The 15,508-nt window shown below is 49.5% G+C and overlaps 1 long non-coding RNA gene across 1 annotated transcript; it reads right to left on the bottom strand.

Moving 5' to 3' along the window:
* Positions 1–2,091: 2,091 nt before the first annotated feature.
* Positions 2,092–4,247, bottom strand: LOC103180596. Its single transcript, XR_488122.2, has 2 exons — positions 3,070–4,247; positions 2,092–2,582 (listed from the first exon to the last, which is right to left on the bottom strand). It is a non-coding gene; the product is annotated as an uncharacterized LOC103180596 (long non-coding RNA).
* Between the last annotated feature and the right edge of the window lie 11,261 nt (positions 4,248–15,508).

Raw genomic sequence — 15,508 nt, 5'->3', positions numbered from 1 at the left:
AAAATATATAGTCCGTTCACTCCACAGAATATTCTGTGAAGCGCTTCGAGGCGTCTCGAAGACGTGATAAGGCGCTATATCAAATGCAAGGATTATTATTTTATCATTATTACACACACAGCAGCAGTGTCCACCACTTAATCCGAAACGACAGGGTAGATAGATTCCACCAGTAGGTGTCACACTGGAACCCTCTAACCAGTGCACTAGATGTATAAAGTGTGCTGTAGAGAATCGCTACTGCAGTAATTTTCACTGTGCGCTTATCAACCAGCACATCTAGTCTCCAAAGGCTCAGAGTCTTTGATCTTCCATGGCTGGGAACCAGAGAAGGATCAAATGTTCTGACTCCTCACCCAGCAGGGAAGAGCCCCCTGGCTCAGTGCGGCGCTGAACTTCTCAGCAGGCGCCCACTCTGCTCCGTTAGCTGATAATTAGCTTGAGCTGCTGCAGTCTCCAAGGGCTGGCAGGTTACTGTTACCAGGATAGACTGGATAGGTTGGGCCTTTTTATGCTGGAGCAGACAATTAAAAGGGGACCTAATCGAGTTGTTTAAAATTTGACGAGGGTTTGATAAGGTTTACATTAATACGCAGTTGCCACTGATTGTGGAATCCGTAAACAGGGCACAGATATAGCATAGCAACTGCAGATCTAAAAGACAAGTTAGGAGGAACTACTTCATGCCGAGGCTCGTGTGATTGCGGAACTCTCTGCCCAAAGCAGTGGTTGGATCAGATGGTACAGATGCATTTAAGAGGAAGCGAAATATACATATGAGTGAGAGATGGAATGGAACAGTATGGGAAATCTGCGGCCACACCTCACAAAGCCCAGCTCCTTATTTGAGTGTCGTCTGCTCTGTAAGATCTCCTGACTAACTCTTTAAAGAGTCGGTTGGAGGCAGTTGAGTCTTCAGGCAGCGCAGTGCTGTGACACTGATGTTCTTTGTCTGGATGCTGAGGCAGCAGACACTCTCCCAACCCCAGCTGCCGAGAGAGGCGGATCATTTAAAGGGCCCGAGCGCATGAAACATTCAGAAAGCCGTTCTCCCCACACCCCACAGACAAAGTTGTCTTTTTCTCCACCCATATTCAGTCGGGTCTAAAACAAGACGCCTCTTGTTCCTGCCAGGCTCACAGATGGCCAGTTCTATTTAAGTGTCTGTTAACATTGAAACGGGGAAAGTAAATAAAATCACATTGCATAATTAACTCCCAGCGGCCAACTCCCTCCTTTGGCGCACAACCCACATCCCTGACAGCGAGCTGGCCTGATCACCAACACTGCAGCTCGTTCTGTTAGATCGATAAAGTGCAGTGTTGCACATTTATTCTTCTGTACTTGTAAATGAATAGCTGCAATGCCATTCATTTTACGTTATGAATAACGGGAAATTATAACCTGAATTACACTTGTTTATTTTCACTCCTTCAAGTCTCTTCCTCTTCCCCTTCAACTTGCCTTCGTGACCCCTAACTGCCAGCTCGGGTCCGAAACCCCTGATTGTCCAACGCCCTGGGACATCTTTCCAACATGAACACCGCTATACAACTATTATTTGTTGTAGTTGCACTAACTTTCTTCCCTGTGCCTTCTCCTGAAAGCAACTGATTATTCCTTCCGCAAACACCACCACCTCCCCTCCCCCCCCCCCCCTTCCCCCTACCTCACCCCCAGTGGCCGACACAGAATTCGCACCAACGAAACAATTCTGCAGTCAGAGAAAAAAGGAGAAGGAGAATGTGGAAGTGAAACACTTGACGGAGCGACCCAGCTGACCGGCAGGAAAACTCTAGCAAAAAAAAAAGAAACCTGCTGTGCTCTGGTGTCGAATTGCTCAATTGAATTTGACCGAATCATTCTAATTTGACAATAACTTGGACTTATACCCCGCCTTTCTTATCGAATAAATCTCGAAGCCGCTTCACAGAATATGGTTGAGCAGAAATGAGAGTGAGTGTTGTTCATGGGCAAAGTTAAGCAAGCAGAAGTTTAAAACATTTTACTTTAACCACTTAAGTTCTCACATCAGCTGCTCTTTTCCCCACACATCAGTGGTTGATAAACAATGAATAACACATAGAGAAATATACTCGGTGTGACTGAGGCCACTTTTATTAATAATAAGAATGACACAATCTCGCAGTCAGTGAAGAGGTTTCATCATTGCTGTGTTGTGAGTACACATGCGTCCAGGGTTATGTGTGTTGATGTGTCACAGTACGTGTGTGTGTGTGTGGGTAGGAGTAGGGAGTGTACGCTCTTGTGTGCCACAGGAATGCGCAGTGTGTGGGGTTCTTTAGGAGGTGAGCAGAGCATTGAAATTTCACCTCGCAGTCAGGTGAATAAGGATAAGGAAGTCTCTGAGGTGGGATTGGCCGTGTATGAGACCGTCTACGTGACTGTGTGTACAAACCACAATCATCTTGAAGCCCTCCCGGTCTCCCTTGCTCGTTTGCGTCTCCTCGCTCGCTTCCCGGTTTGTGGTGACGAGATCGGAGGCAGCAATATAACCCTTACCAGTACTTAATACAAGTAATGGTAACGGTTTGATTGACACCCCCCAGAGTCTTGACGGTCTGTTTCGAGTGGAGAGACAGAGCGAAAGAGAGAGAGATGGGATTAAGCATGAACACAAACTCAGAAACCACTGACCAAAAACCTGCTGATAAAAAGCAACTTCTCTTTATCTCGTACCCGAGGCAGTGGTTGGAACGTAAAGCGAGAGAATGAGATAAAGGGGCGTTCAGCCCACGCAGCGCCTTCTCCTTCCACAAACCCCTCGTAGCCTGCGAGGGGGGGGGGGGGGGGCGGGAGAGAGACAGACAAAGCCAACTCAGTTCATGTCCTGCAGAGACCCCCACTCCCTGACCTCTGAGAATCCTCCCAAACATTCACCGATCGTTCAATCCCACCTCATCCCCGTTCCGTACCCCCTGAAAAACTTCCCTCAAGATCCGGCCACAGCAATGCGCTAATATAAATGCAGGTTGTTGTTGTAGTTGTTATGGCAGGGTCTGGGCTCAGGGACCTCCTGCTCACTCTGGGATCTCTCCCAAGCCTTACCTGGATTTCCACCCAAAGCGCTTCCCTCTCTCTCTTGCTCCCCGGCTTGTGGTGATGAGATCGGAGGCAGCAATGTAACCCTTACCAGTACTTATACAAGTAATGGTAACGGTTTGATCGACACCCCCAGAGGCGGCTGGGTCTGGTATTCCAAGTGCGGAGACGCAGAGAGAGAGCAGACGGAGAGATGGGACGGTTAACACAACCCGGTCAAGCTTTCAGAACCTCCTCAGAATGTTCTGCACAAAGAGCAGTTGCTGTTTGTGTGTGTGTGTGTGTGTGCGCCACTTCCCTTCGTGAGCTTCTCTTTTGAGCAGAGGTCGGTCCTGGTGAAGGAAGATTTCTGTAGAATATCTGCAGAAGTTTATGGTTTTAAACAGAAGGCAGCAGTTCCTGATTACACCCCAGTCTCAGTCTTCTAATTGCAATTTGTCCACATGACCATATATCGGCAAAGGCTCCGATGCACACTAAGCACACCTCGCCAGCACACTGTCAGCTCAGCAAAAAGGGTTTTATATTTTACACTGCGGGTGAGAGACATTCTAGAAGTAGAAAACGAGAGAGAAATAGGGAGAGAGCAGGAGCTGTCAAGTGTGGCAATATAGCAACAAGTATCCCCAATGGAACAATGTTTTAGTTGATGCCAATGTGCATTCTGAGTGATGTCCGTTTAACCACACTGTCTGCTTATCTACCAAGAGCCTGGATAAATGTCGATCACAGATAACGGTTGAGCGCTGGAGCCCAGGGCTGCGTTGTGTGCGGCTGGAGATGTGTAGCCCTGTGTAGTACATCATCTATACTGTAGTGTCTGAATTGTGAACTTACAATATATGATGATATCCAGCCCAGAGCACAAGGCACGGCCACAACCCAGGACCCCGGTCAGTCAGTCAGTCAGTCAGTCAGTCAGTCAGACACACAGTGAAACACACACTCAGTCAGTCACAGACCAGTCTTTCCTCCTCACTCACGCTCTCCGCTCCTCCACACTCTGCTTGGCGTAATGTTCCACAGGTGTTGGAGACCCATTACGTTATACTCTTCGGCCTTCTCCCATTCCACTGCCGCCCCCCTCATGTGAAGTGTTGCTCTGAGGCTGAAACTACCCCCACCCTGCCCACTCTTGCTATGTGTGAACCGGAGGAAGGGGAAACAGTCTCTTCCACCCCCCCCCCCCCACCCCCCAGCTCCTGACCTGCTCTGTGCTGTCCTGCCTGTCTGTCTCTCCGCTCTGCTCTGGGTGGGTGGTGGGTCTGTGAAGTTTAAACAGACGTCTCGAGCATCGAGCTGGAAAAGAGAAGTGAAAGTGGATCAGTTCAGTCCCTAAATAACCGAAATGAAAAGCTGCTCGCCATGACCGAAGCCCTTGCTCTGAGCCCCCGGGCTGACCTGTTTTGGGGGCTTGCTCCGCCACTGAAGCTCTTTACTCTTGTCCCATTCCCTGCTCCCTCCCCATCATGTCTGTGATAGTGCTCGCTCCCCCACTGGAGCTCTCTACTGTAACCCCATTCTAACACACATCTCTTAACTCGCATCCATGATCTCAACCCAATCGATCTCTGCTGTGACTCTCACAGTCGGGACATTCTTTCTAGAACACGTCACCCAAGCCCAGAGCCACCGGCAGACTGTGGCCACATGTGACACACACAAGTCACCTCCACTCTCACTCTTTCACACTCTCTCTCTGTTTCTCTCTGTCTCTCTCGTTGGGGATGGATGTCCCCATGTTCCCGGCGGTGGTGAGTTTGCCGATTCCCCAGCGAGGGTTACTGTGAGCCACGTTCAGGCCCTGGAGTGGGATACCAGCTGGCAATAAAACTTCTGTTGCTTTTTTCTAAAAAAAACATCAAAAAAAAGGGGTTACATAACATCCGTCATGGGAGTGAAAGCAAAGCACGGAAAGATTGGGCAAGAACACGAGTTAGCCCTGCCCAGAGCGAGACCGACCCAAACCACACACACTCGCCCCTCACACACATCACTCGCGCGCGCACACACCGCTTGTTTCAAGTCCACTCACCGCTGTTTAGCCACAAAATATACAGTTCACCTTGCAGTATACTTCTGTGAAGCGCGTTGAGACGTCTCGAAGACGTAATTAAACGCGAGGATTATTATTATTTGCGCTTATGTCACTCGCGCAAATCTCTCTCTCACACCCACACAATCACACGCACACTCTCTCTCGCTCTGAATCCTTCTCAGTAACTGAGTGGCTTCCCCTCGGCTGCAGTTATCTTGGGCTGCCTTCATTTGCATACACGTGCCACCCCATCTCAGCTCATCTCTTTAACCATTGCACGGCTGGTGCCCACTCCCAGGCTTACAGCGAGCTGGGGCGGGCGGGGTGGGAGGGGGGCCTTTGCTTGTGGTTTGGGCGGAGGACAGGGTGGGGGCTGTGTTTCTGTCAATGTGCCGGGGATGAGCTGAACGATAAAGAGCTGCACGTGTCGCCTATCAGTGCGTGGCCGCCCCTGTGTCCTCTATCAGCCGCACAGACGGTGAGCAGAGAGTTTCCAGGAAAAACACGGCTTCTGAGAATCTCATTTGTTTACCGGGTTTCCCGTTACAGGTTTCACTAAACAAGGTGGTTTGTGCTCCTCAAAGGCAAGGATGGATGTCAGTGTCGGGAGTGAAAGACTCGTTCAATTTAAACACCAGTTTCAGCATCAAGTACTCCCAGGTCAGCGCCAGCACAGGTTAGAGGCACGGTAAAGCTCCCTCTGCACTGTCCGTCCACACTCCCACGTCAGGGTTAGAGACAGAACAGAGCTCCTTCTATGCTGTCTGTCCAGCATTCAGTTGGTAGTGCTCTTGACTCTTGAGTCAGAGGGTTTGAGGTTCAAACCCCACATCAGACACTGGGAGAGAGAAACCCCTTCTCTAAACCAGCGCCTTGGGATGTCCTCCTGACATGAAAGGTGCTATACAAATGTTATTTTATATTGTATTCTCTTTTCGAATAGTGCAACTGGATCTTTAATATCACCTGAATGGGCAGACGGGACCTCAACCATAACTCGCATTTATATAGCGCCCCCTCAAGCAGGGTAGCGTCCCAGAGGGCTTGACAGTGGCCAACGCTGAACCGGAGGAAGGGAGGAGGGGGGAACCGTAGGTATGGCCGAAGAGGTAGAAGGGGGAAGTCGGAGTGATAGAGGAATTATCCTCAATTGCTGTGCGCAATTGGCTGCCGTGTTTCGCCCACAAAATATACGGTCAAATCCCTTTACAGTGTGTTCTGTGAAGCTCTTTGAGACGTCTTGAAGATGTGATGAGGCGCTATATTAAATGCAAGAATTATTATTGTATTATGTATATTAATATGCAATTATAGTAACGATCTTTGCTTTTAATCTCCGGTCTCCAGGCTCTGGTATTTGGGTGGATCAGTAATGACTTGGTTTATTGGTGACTGGATAAGAGACTGAGCCCCAGCCCTACCCAGGTTGTGGACTATCCAGAACTCTGCCGCCCGTACCCTCATCCGCATCAGGCTCAGCCAGTCTATCACCTCCACCCTCGCCCGGCTTCGCCGGCTCCCCATCCCCTGAGCGGATTGAAAGATCCTCGTCCTTATGTTCAGATCCCTCCACGACCCCCTGTAACCTCTTGAAGCCTCCGGGATGCTACCCTGCGTGAAGGGCGCTGTATAGATGCAAGTTGTAACCCCCACCGCCCCGTCCTCTCCCTCCGCTCAGCAGGCATCGGCCTGATTCACTTCACATCCCCCACCCTCCGCCCCACCATCGGCAGGCGAGCTTTCAGCCTTCCCACCTCTGCAACCCCTTCACCTCACCTCCTTCCCTCTTCACTTTTAAAACCCGTCTCAAGACTTACCTCTTTGATTGCGCTTTCAGTCACCTTCCCCCCCCCTCCCCCCCCCCCCATCCCACCACACCTACACACACACAACAACAACAATAACAAGATTCCATTTATAGAGCACCTTTCACGTCGGGAGGACGTCCCAAGGCGTTGAGACACCCCAACAGGACAGGTGCTATGTAATGTAAACTGTTGTAAAGGACAACATTTCCTTTGGTGGAAATCCCGATGGAAAAGAGAGTTTGGATTGTTGTCGCTAACACGGGTGTGTTTGACCTACAGGGTGTCCACAAATTCATATTACCCCCATGGTATTTCTCCCCCCCACCACTGTGTACTGATCAACAACTGAAACATGTGGAAGAATGATGATAATTGTATTTAGTCGTACTGTACTTAATTGTATTCGATACAAGTATTTAGATGTCTCGAGGATACGGTGTGAGTGAGTGAGCACTGTCATAGAATCGTAGGACCTTACAGCACAGATGAAAACCATTCGGCCCATCGTGCCACCAACTCGTCCCATTCTCCCATACCTGGGGTAATAATTGCTGCAAAAAAAATTGGTCTCTCAATCCACGATTGTTTGCGGGACACTGCTGTGCCCATGTTCGCCCACACAATATACAGTCAATTCACTTTACAGTATATCCTGTGAAGCGCTTTGAGACTGCTTAACGCCGTGATGAGGCGCTGGGTCAAATGCAAGGTTTATGATTATTATTTTCATGGCAGATAATGAATGCTTTGCTGCTATTTGGGGGAAGCCTTGCTCAGCTCAGCTCAGCGACGCAAACCATCCACCTCTTCCCTAATTCCTGTTCCTGACTCAGGGTGACATACTGAGCAGAGAGGCTCTCTCGTCGGCTGAGTTCAGCTGATACAGACCAGGACCAACAAACATCAGGACACGCACTGGGAAGGAACCAGGCTTGACCAGCCTGGCCACCGGACGGGAGGAGGGTGACACCACGCTGGGTTTCGTGGCACGAACGCTCTGGGGTGCATCCCATTCCAACAATCTATCTCCGGGAGGCATGGAATTCCCAGCTTGGTTCGGAGACTCTTAAGCAACGGCGGTGGGTTTCCGCACGTGACAGACGCCCGGCTGTTGGCCCGAAAAAAACAAGTTTGGGTGAGTGAACGAGTGAAAGGCTGTGACATTGGGTATCAGCTGTGAGCAGAGACCACACCCTGTTACACAACACCCTCAGCGCCCAGGACACTGGCCTTAAACACAGAGATAGAGCGGGTGTCAGGAGCCAGCAGGGGTGGGGTGGCCCCTGCTTATCTTCACCCTGACCGTCCTCCCCGCGCTCGGCTCCATTGCTCCACTGGACTCGATTACAGCAGAAAATGAATTCATTTGAACGCTAAGATAATAATAATAATAATTAATAATAATCCTCGCGTTTGGCGTAGCGCTTTTTCACGCCTTCTCGACGTCTCAAAGCGCTTCACAGAACAGAGCGTAAAGCGAATTGACCGTACATTTGTGGGCGAGACAATAAAATATTGTCATGATAATGACAATGATAACAATGATAGTCCCGGCATTTGATGGAGCGTCTCATCACGTCTTCGAGACGTCTGAAGGCGCTTCACAGGATACCCCGTGAAGTGAATTGACCGTATGTTGACTGGAGCCGAGCAGGAGAGCCTCTCGTCTCGTCTCGTCGACGTTCAACTGGAGAAAGCTAACTCTCGTCCAGGACATTTGCATTTATCTGCGTAGCACTTTTCGCACAGAGCGACATCCTGAAGCGACGGAGTACAGCTTCAGCCCTCCGTCTGTTTACTGATGGTCGGGGGTCGGAGACATTCCTGGCTACACCCCCCCCCCCCCCCACACACGCACACACACACACCCCCCACCCCTCTCTCCCCCACCGTCCAAGCCCACCGCCGGCTCGTGTGGATTGCGTCCCGGCTCTAAACCGTCTCAGTGGCTGATCCGGGAGCAGCTGCGCGGGGGGGAGGGTGGGGGGTGGGGGGGGGGAGAGCGGAGGGGCGGTTAGGGTGTGGGGTGGGGGGGGGTGTTAGATTGTGGGGTGGGGGTGCGGGGGGGGGGCCGGTTAGGATGTGGGGGGGGTGTGTGTGTGTGGGGTGGGGGTTGGGGGGTTTAGGGTGTGCGGGGGGGGGGGGGGGGGTGGGGTGGGGGAGGGGGGGTGTGTGTGTGGGGGGGGTGGAGGGGTGTGTGTTGGGGGGGTGGGGGAGGGGGGGGGTGTGGGGGGGTGTGTGTGTGTGGGGGGTGGAGGGGTGTGTGTTGGGGGGGGTGGAGGGGTGTGTGTTGGGGGGGGGTGGGGGAGGGGTGGGGTGTGTGTGGGGGGGTGTGTGGTGTGGGGGGTGGAGGGGGTGTGTGTTGGGGGTGGAGGGGTGTGTGTTGGGGGGGGGTGGGGGAGGGGGGGGGTGTGTGTGGGGGGGTGTGTGTGTGTGGGGGGGTGGAGGGGTGTGTGTTGGGGGGGGGTGGGGAGGGGGGGGTGTGTGTGTGGGTGTTAGGGTGTGGGGAGGGGGTGTGGGGGTGTGTGTGTGGTGGGGAGGGGTGGGAGGGGGTGTGGGGGTGTGTTTGTGTGTGTGTGTGGGGGTGTGTGTGTGTGTGGGGGGTGTGTGTGTGTGGGGGGTGGGGGAGGGGTGGTGTGGGGGTGTGTGGGGGGTGTTGGGGGGGAGGGGGTGTGGGTGTGTGTGGGGGTGTGTGGGGGTGTTGGGTGGGGAGGAGGGGGGTGTGGGGGGTGTGTGTGGGGTGTGTGTCCTCCCCTCCCCTCCCTCCCTCCCTCCCTCCCTCTCTCCTTCCACCCCTCCTGATCCCAACCGCCGGCTCGGGTGCAAATCCCTCACCGCCCCAACGCCTTGGGACGCCCTCCCGACACGGAACGGCGCTGCACGAATGGCGCCGTGCTACTGAGAGGCGCCGTACTCTTGCGTCGCGGCTAAAAAAATCTCCAGCGGGGCTTCAGAGTCCAACCCGTCTCCAATGGGAAATTAGTGGCAGCGCTGACTCCCAAATATCGCTTGAAAATAACCGCCTGCGCTTCGGGGAGTGATGCGCGGAGTTGAGGGGAACGGTTAAGCGATACTGATCGGCGGTGTTGTAAGAATTGTAGATGCGAAGCCTCTCCGGGGATAGGGACTAATGCCGTGACCGAATGCTGTTCTCTGAACATTCACCTTTGACGGTTGGGCATTCTGATCACCTCTTTGCCAACCACCTCTTTTACTCTTCTGTGCTGTCAGGCATCGCCACCGTTCAGGGCTCCGAGACGCTACCCTGCGTGGAGGGTGCGATATAAGCGCGTTGTTGTTGTTGTGTTAAGTCGCTCTTACGTGTTGCGACTGAATCATAAATCACAAGGCGGCCGATGCTGTGGTGCGTAAAGGCCACTATTCTATTTGTTGTTAATCCCTGGTTGGTCTGTGCAAATAATAAGAATCCTTGCATTTGAAAGCTCCTTATCACGTTATTAAATCTGCGCGTTCTCACCAGCCCGAGAGTTGCTTACAGGCCGAGGCCGGGCAGGACGGTACCCAGGAGCTGATTCTGATTAAAACAGTGAGTGCAGTCACAGCAACAACTACTAAAAGAGCTGCAGCAGTAATAAACACATTTCTTCTGAACCAATTTAACTCTTCAAGCCACAATATGCTGACATTTTCCAATAACATTTTATCCAGAGTTATTATACCAACGGCCCTGTACAATTTGCTTTGAGACATCTAGAAGACGACTATATCAAATAAGGTGCTATAACAAATGCAAGGATTATTATTAATATTACTAATACACATGTCATGCTTGGATATAAATACTACAATTCAGCTGATTCTCATCAGGCTTATAGTATCTACCAGTTATTTCAATACAAGCAGAAGAAACCTTCACCTGATCGAACTACCAATTATAATCCAAGATTGAAGCTAGCTAACCCCCACCTGAGCATTTCTGACTGAACTAAAACAGAATGCGAGGCAACAATATATTTCTGATCTCAAAACCAAAGTCTGAACCGTGGCCTCTTGTGTATGTGGGTTCATATCTCAGTAAAAGAGGGAGGAGGAAAGAAGTTATCAGGACACCCCTTCTCCGCCCTCCCCCCAAAACCCCCCCCAGCCAATTACGCCCTGTTATGAAAAGCCCTTTTCAGGCACTTGATACTGAAAGCCAAAAGACTACATATTGCAGTAGATTAGATTTATTTTTTTTAATAAAAAAGAGAAGATAAAAGAATAGAAAAGGAAGTCAGTTTTCCCCAATCTGTTTTGTCACTGAATGTACTAAAAAGTGTTGCCTGAGGTTAACATTGCAGATAAAGCTACTCTGTCATATGTGGAGCTAAACTACTGAAATACAAAAGGTTTAATTCATTGTCACAATATGTCAGCTGAAAGCATTAAAAAAAAATCTGCCTCAGGATGATTGTCTGTCAGGAGGTTTAATTCTCTTCCCCCCTCCACCCCAACTACTCCTCACACTGTGAGAAACTCCTGTTTTTCTTTAAGTGACAGAGAGAAACAAGAAAATATTTAAATCCTTGCATTTTGATACAGCGCCTTATCACGTCTTTGAGACGATCTCAAAGCGCTTCACACTATATACTGTAAAGTGAATTGACTGCATATTTTGTGGGCGAAACAGACAGCCCGGCAATATCCCCCAAGCAGTCATGAAGTGAGTGACCGATTCTATTTGGGGAATATGTTGCACCACAGAAGGAGGTCATTCTGTGAAAGAAAATGCAGCACTTTCCTAATGTGGATTTGTGCTGAGAGGACTTGCGCTTTGAGAGGTCTCAACGACGTGATAAGGAGCGATATCAAATGCAAGAATTATTGTTATTATAATATGAGCTCAGATCCTGATGTTGGCCTTGAACCCACAACATTCTGACTCAGAAACAAGAGCGCTATCTCCTGAGCCAGACTGACTCTTTAAATCTTAATGGACTCTTGTTTTGGGAATCCTGATCTCACTGTGGTGTTAGCAGCAATGCAGCCAAGAAGCCTCGGAGCTTCCAGCCACCATCCCTGGTGCATTTTGCTTAGCAATTGTGTCTGTGTCTACGTTTCAGTGAGAAGGTTTCTCGTTTCTGCTTCACTGTAATGCAATAGATTTCAAACTAGTTAACAACAGACAGGTTGCCCTGTAGGATTTATCATATTTTCTTCAATCGCTACCTGTAGAACCTTCTAATGAATAGAGAGGGAATGTGAAGCCTTGTTGCGGTTTTAAATCATCAGAATAATTACCTTTCCACAATTGTTTTCTTGACTCCTTGCTCAGTGTTCTGCATTTGCTATTGCACAGGGCAGTTTCCTTACTCCACACAGGGCCTAATAATAATCCCTCCAAAACCCAAAACAATAATAAATTGGTAATTTTCAACCTAGACTGCTGTGGACATTGCTGTGCGCAATAAATATACAGATCATTACAGTGTGTTCTGTGAAGCGCTTTGGGACGTCCTCCGGACGTGAAGAGCGCTATATCAAATGCAAGGATTTTTTTATTGCGCCTTATTTAAAAAAAAACAGTCAATCGATGTGTCCAGCTCACATTCTGGGCTGACACTCTAATGCATTGCTGGGGTTTGGGGACGTTGGGGTGTTGCATTATCAGAGGTGCTGTCATTTGAATAAGACGTAAAACCAAGGTCTTATCTGCCTCTTCAGATAGATATTAAACGTCCCGTGGCACGATTCGAAAATAGACAGAATGATAATATTACACAATGATAATAATATTAATCCTTGCATTTGATATAGTGTCGTCGAGACGTCTCAAAGTGCTTCACAGGATAATACCAATTACCTGTGTGTTTGGAACAAATAAACAGTCACTACACTTGACAGCAATGGCCTGTGAAGTGCTGGTGTCGCTTTAATGTTAAATGTGCTGAAAAATAGGTAAGGGTTATTTCCCAATCTCAATTCCGGATAATTGCCGCACTCCTACAACGAGGGGCAACGAGGCTCTATTGGTTCCTTGAACCTGTTGCGAAATGCTGCAGTGTCACGATGGGTGATCTGCATCAGAGGAGGGTGTGTGGACTTCAATAAACTCTCTCCTAAAGACCACAGCACAAATGCACATGAGGAAGTGCTGCATTTTCTTTCGGTACAGATTTTCTAAGGCAGCGGAAGGATGCCTATTTTGCGAGGAGGCTGTTGCAGCATTACATACTGTAGCTGCCATATTTCTGCTCCGATTTCAGAAAAGCGAGAGGACCCGGGTTTGATTCCCGGGCAGGGCGAAACGTTGGGAAATTTCCTTACTCCACACGCCTCTGCTTACCTAGCAGCAAGTAGGAACCTGGCTGTTAGTCGATTGCCGGATCACTTTTCAGGCGGTAATAAACCCTTCAAAAAAATTTTTTTAAAAAAAAAAATTATTTGGTCACTAAATCCACGACTGTTTGTGGGATGCTATTGTGTGCAATCGGCTGCTGCGTTTTGCCCACAAAATATACAGTCAATTCATTTTACAGTGTATCCTGTGAAGCGCTCGAAGACGCGATGAGGTGCCATTTCAAATGCAAGGATTACTATTCATAATAATCTCTGCATTTGATATAGCGTGGGCGAAACATAGCAGCACAACAGTGTCCCACAAACAGTGAGTGTCAAAATTTACTTGGGGGTTTGTTTGTTGGTCAGGACACCGGGAGAGAGAGAAATTCCCTCCTCGAATAGTGCCGTGGATCTTTACCCTCCAACCTGAACAGGCAGACGGGACCTCAGTTTAACTTCTCATCGTTTCACCTCTGACAATGCCGCTGTCCTCCAGCACTGCGCTGGAGCATCAGGGTGGACAACGAGTAAGTACCAAGTCCCTGATGTAGGAGTTAAACCCACAGCCTGTGACGAGGCGAGAGTGCCACTAACTAAGCCAGGTCCACTCAAGAGTTATTTCCCCTCCAGAAAACAAGCTATTTCTGTCTCCTTGCCAACAGAGTGGAGCAGCTGTTACTCATTATAATGAAGGTAATTTCTGTTGACATGAGGCCCCCGACACCATTATTTCACGGTTTCCTCCCACTTATCCAGCTTGTATTCCCTCCTCATTCAACTCCACCCAAAACAAATTAACCGACTGCTTATCTCATTGTTTGTTGGATTTTACTGGTGCAGATCAGCTGTTTGCCTGTAAAACGTTCGAGCCTGTTCCGCCATTTAATTAGATCACGGCTGATGTGTACCTCAACTAATCCTTTCAGTTCCAATTTCCCACCTTTCTCCCCATATCCCTTAATACCCTGACCTACCAAAAATCTTATCAACCTCACTCTTGAAGGTGTGGACGGATCCAGCATCCACGGCCTTTTTGGGGGAGAGAATTCCAGATCTCTAACACCCTTTGAGCGAAAAAATGCTTCCTGATTTCGCTCTTAAACGGCCTGGTTCTAATTTTAAGACTATGCCCCCTTGTTTTGGATTCCCCCACCAGAGGAAATTCTCCAGTCAGGAGGCTTGAATTTAGAGTTCTGTCTGAAACTGCCGTTATTTTTTCGGGAGTCAGTCAGCTGGAAGCTGTTAACAGGAATTCAAAACAATACAGTTTTCCCCAAACGCGTGCACAGGATTTGTGAAACTCCGCCCCTGTGGGTTTCACAAGTGTCCCAGGACTGTGAACCACACGATGTGACTCTATTGCTAATATTGAATAATACGAGACGTGATTTTGTGTTTGAGGAAGTTACAGCCCAGGTTTTTTCCGTGTTGCGATGCACCAACAACTTGCGTTTATATAGCGCCCCCTCACGCGTTCAGGGTAGCGTTCCAGAGTGCTCGACGGTGGCGGAGCACGGAGCCGAGGCGGGAAGAAGTGGGGAGGTGACTGTAGGCACGGTCGGGGAGGGAAGACCTCAGGCGCAATCTGAAGAAGGGGGAAGGAAAGGGCAAGGCGGAGGGATAGAGGAAGAGCATTCCAGAGTTTGGGGCCGTAGTGGCGGGAAGCGCGGCTTGAGGGGCAGCTAAATATAACTGCTCGCAGATAAGTTCTGGCTCTTGCTGCTGGTCTGAAAGCAAATCTCTTTCAGGCTCCAGTTAACCCTCAGCAGTTTACGTAAGTGAGTAAGCTGCAGATATGGCTAACACAGCAACAGCTGTTTAAATGGATGTTGAAGCCGCTGCATATCACAGACTTTTTCAACTCGGTGTTGCTGAGTTTAACTGTCAGCTGGGCCCCATTCCTCACTTGGGCGTGTGGGGGAGACTGATAAGAGTCGGCTTGGGGGTTGCTAAAGGGCCTGCGGGCCTGGAGACAAGGACAAGCATGAGCAGATCCACACAAAAAAAAAGGGAATTTGCTTTATTTAAACCCCTGGACTTTACACAGGTATTGGTGAACATTCGCTCTGGACACCATACTTGCCTGAGAGACGTACTTGGAGGAGTGGTGCGATTTAAAGTGTATATTTTTACATTTCTGATTTTTTCTGGACTGTTGACTGTTTATCAGAATGACAACTCTTGCGCCTTATCACGTCTTCGAGACGTCCCAAAGCGATTCACCGAGTATACTGAAAAGTGAATGGATTGCATATTTTGTGGGCCAAACACGTCAGCCAATTGCGCACAGCAGCGTCCCCACAAACAGTGGTGGATT

The sequence above is a fragment of the Callorhinchus milii genome, unplaced genomic scaffold (assembly GCF_018977255.1).
Source record: "Callorhinchus milii isolate IMCB2004 unplaced genomic scaffold, IMCB_Cmil_1.0 Scaffold10, whole genome shotgun sequence".
Lineage (NCBI taxonomy): Eukaryota > Metazoa > Chordata > Chondrichthyes > Chimaeriformes > Callorhinchidae > Callorhinchus > Callorhinchus milii.
Note: the sequence above shows the minus strand (reverse complement) of the source record. Positions and strands in the feature narration are given on the sequence as shown.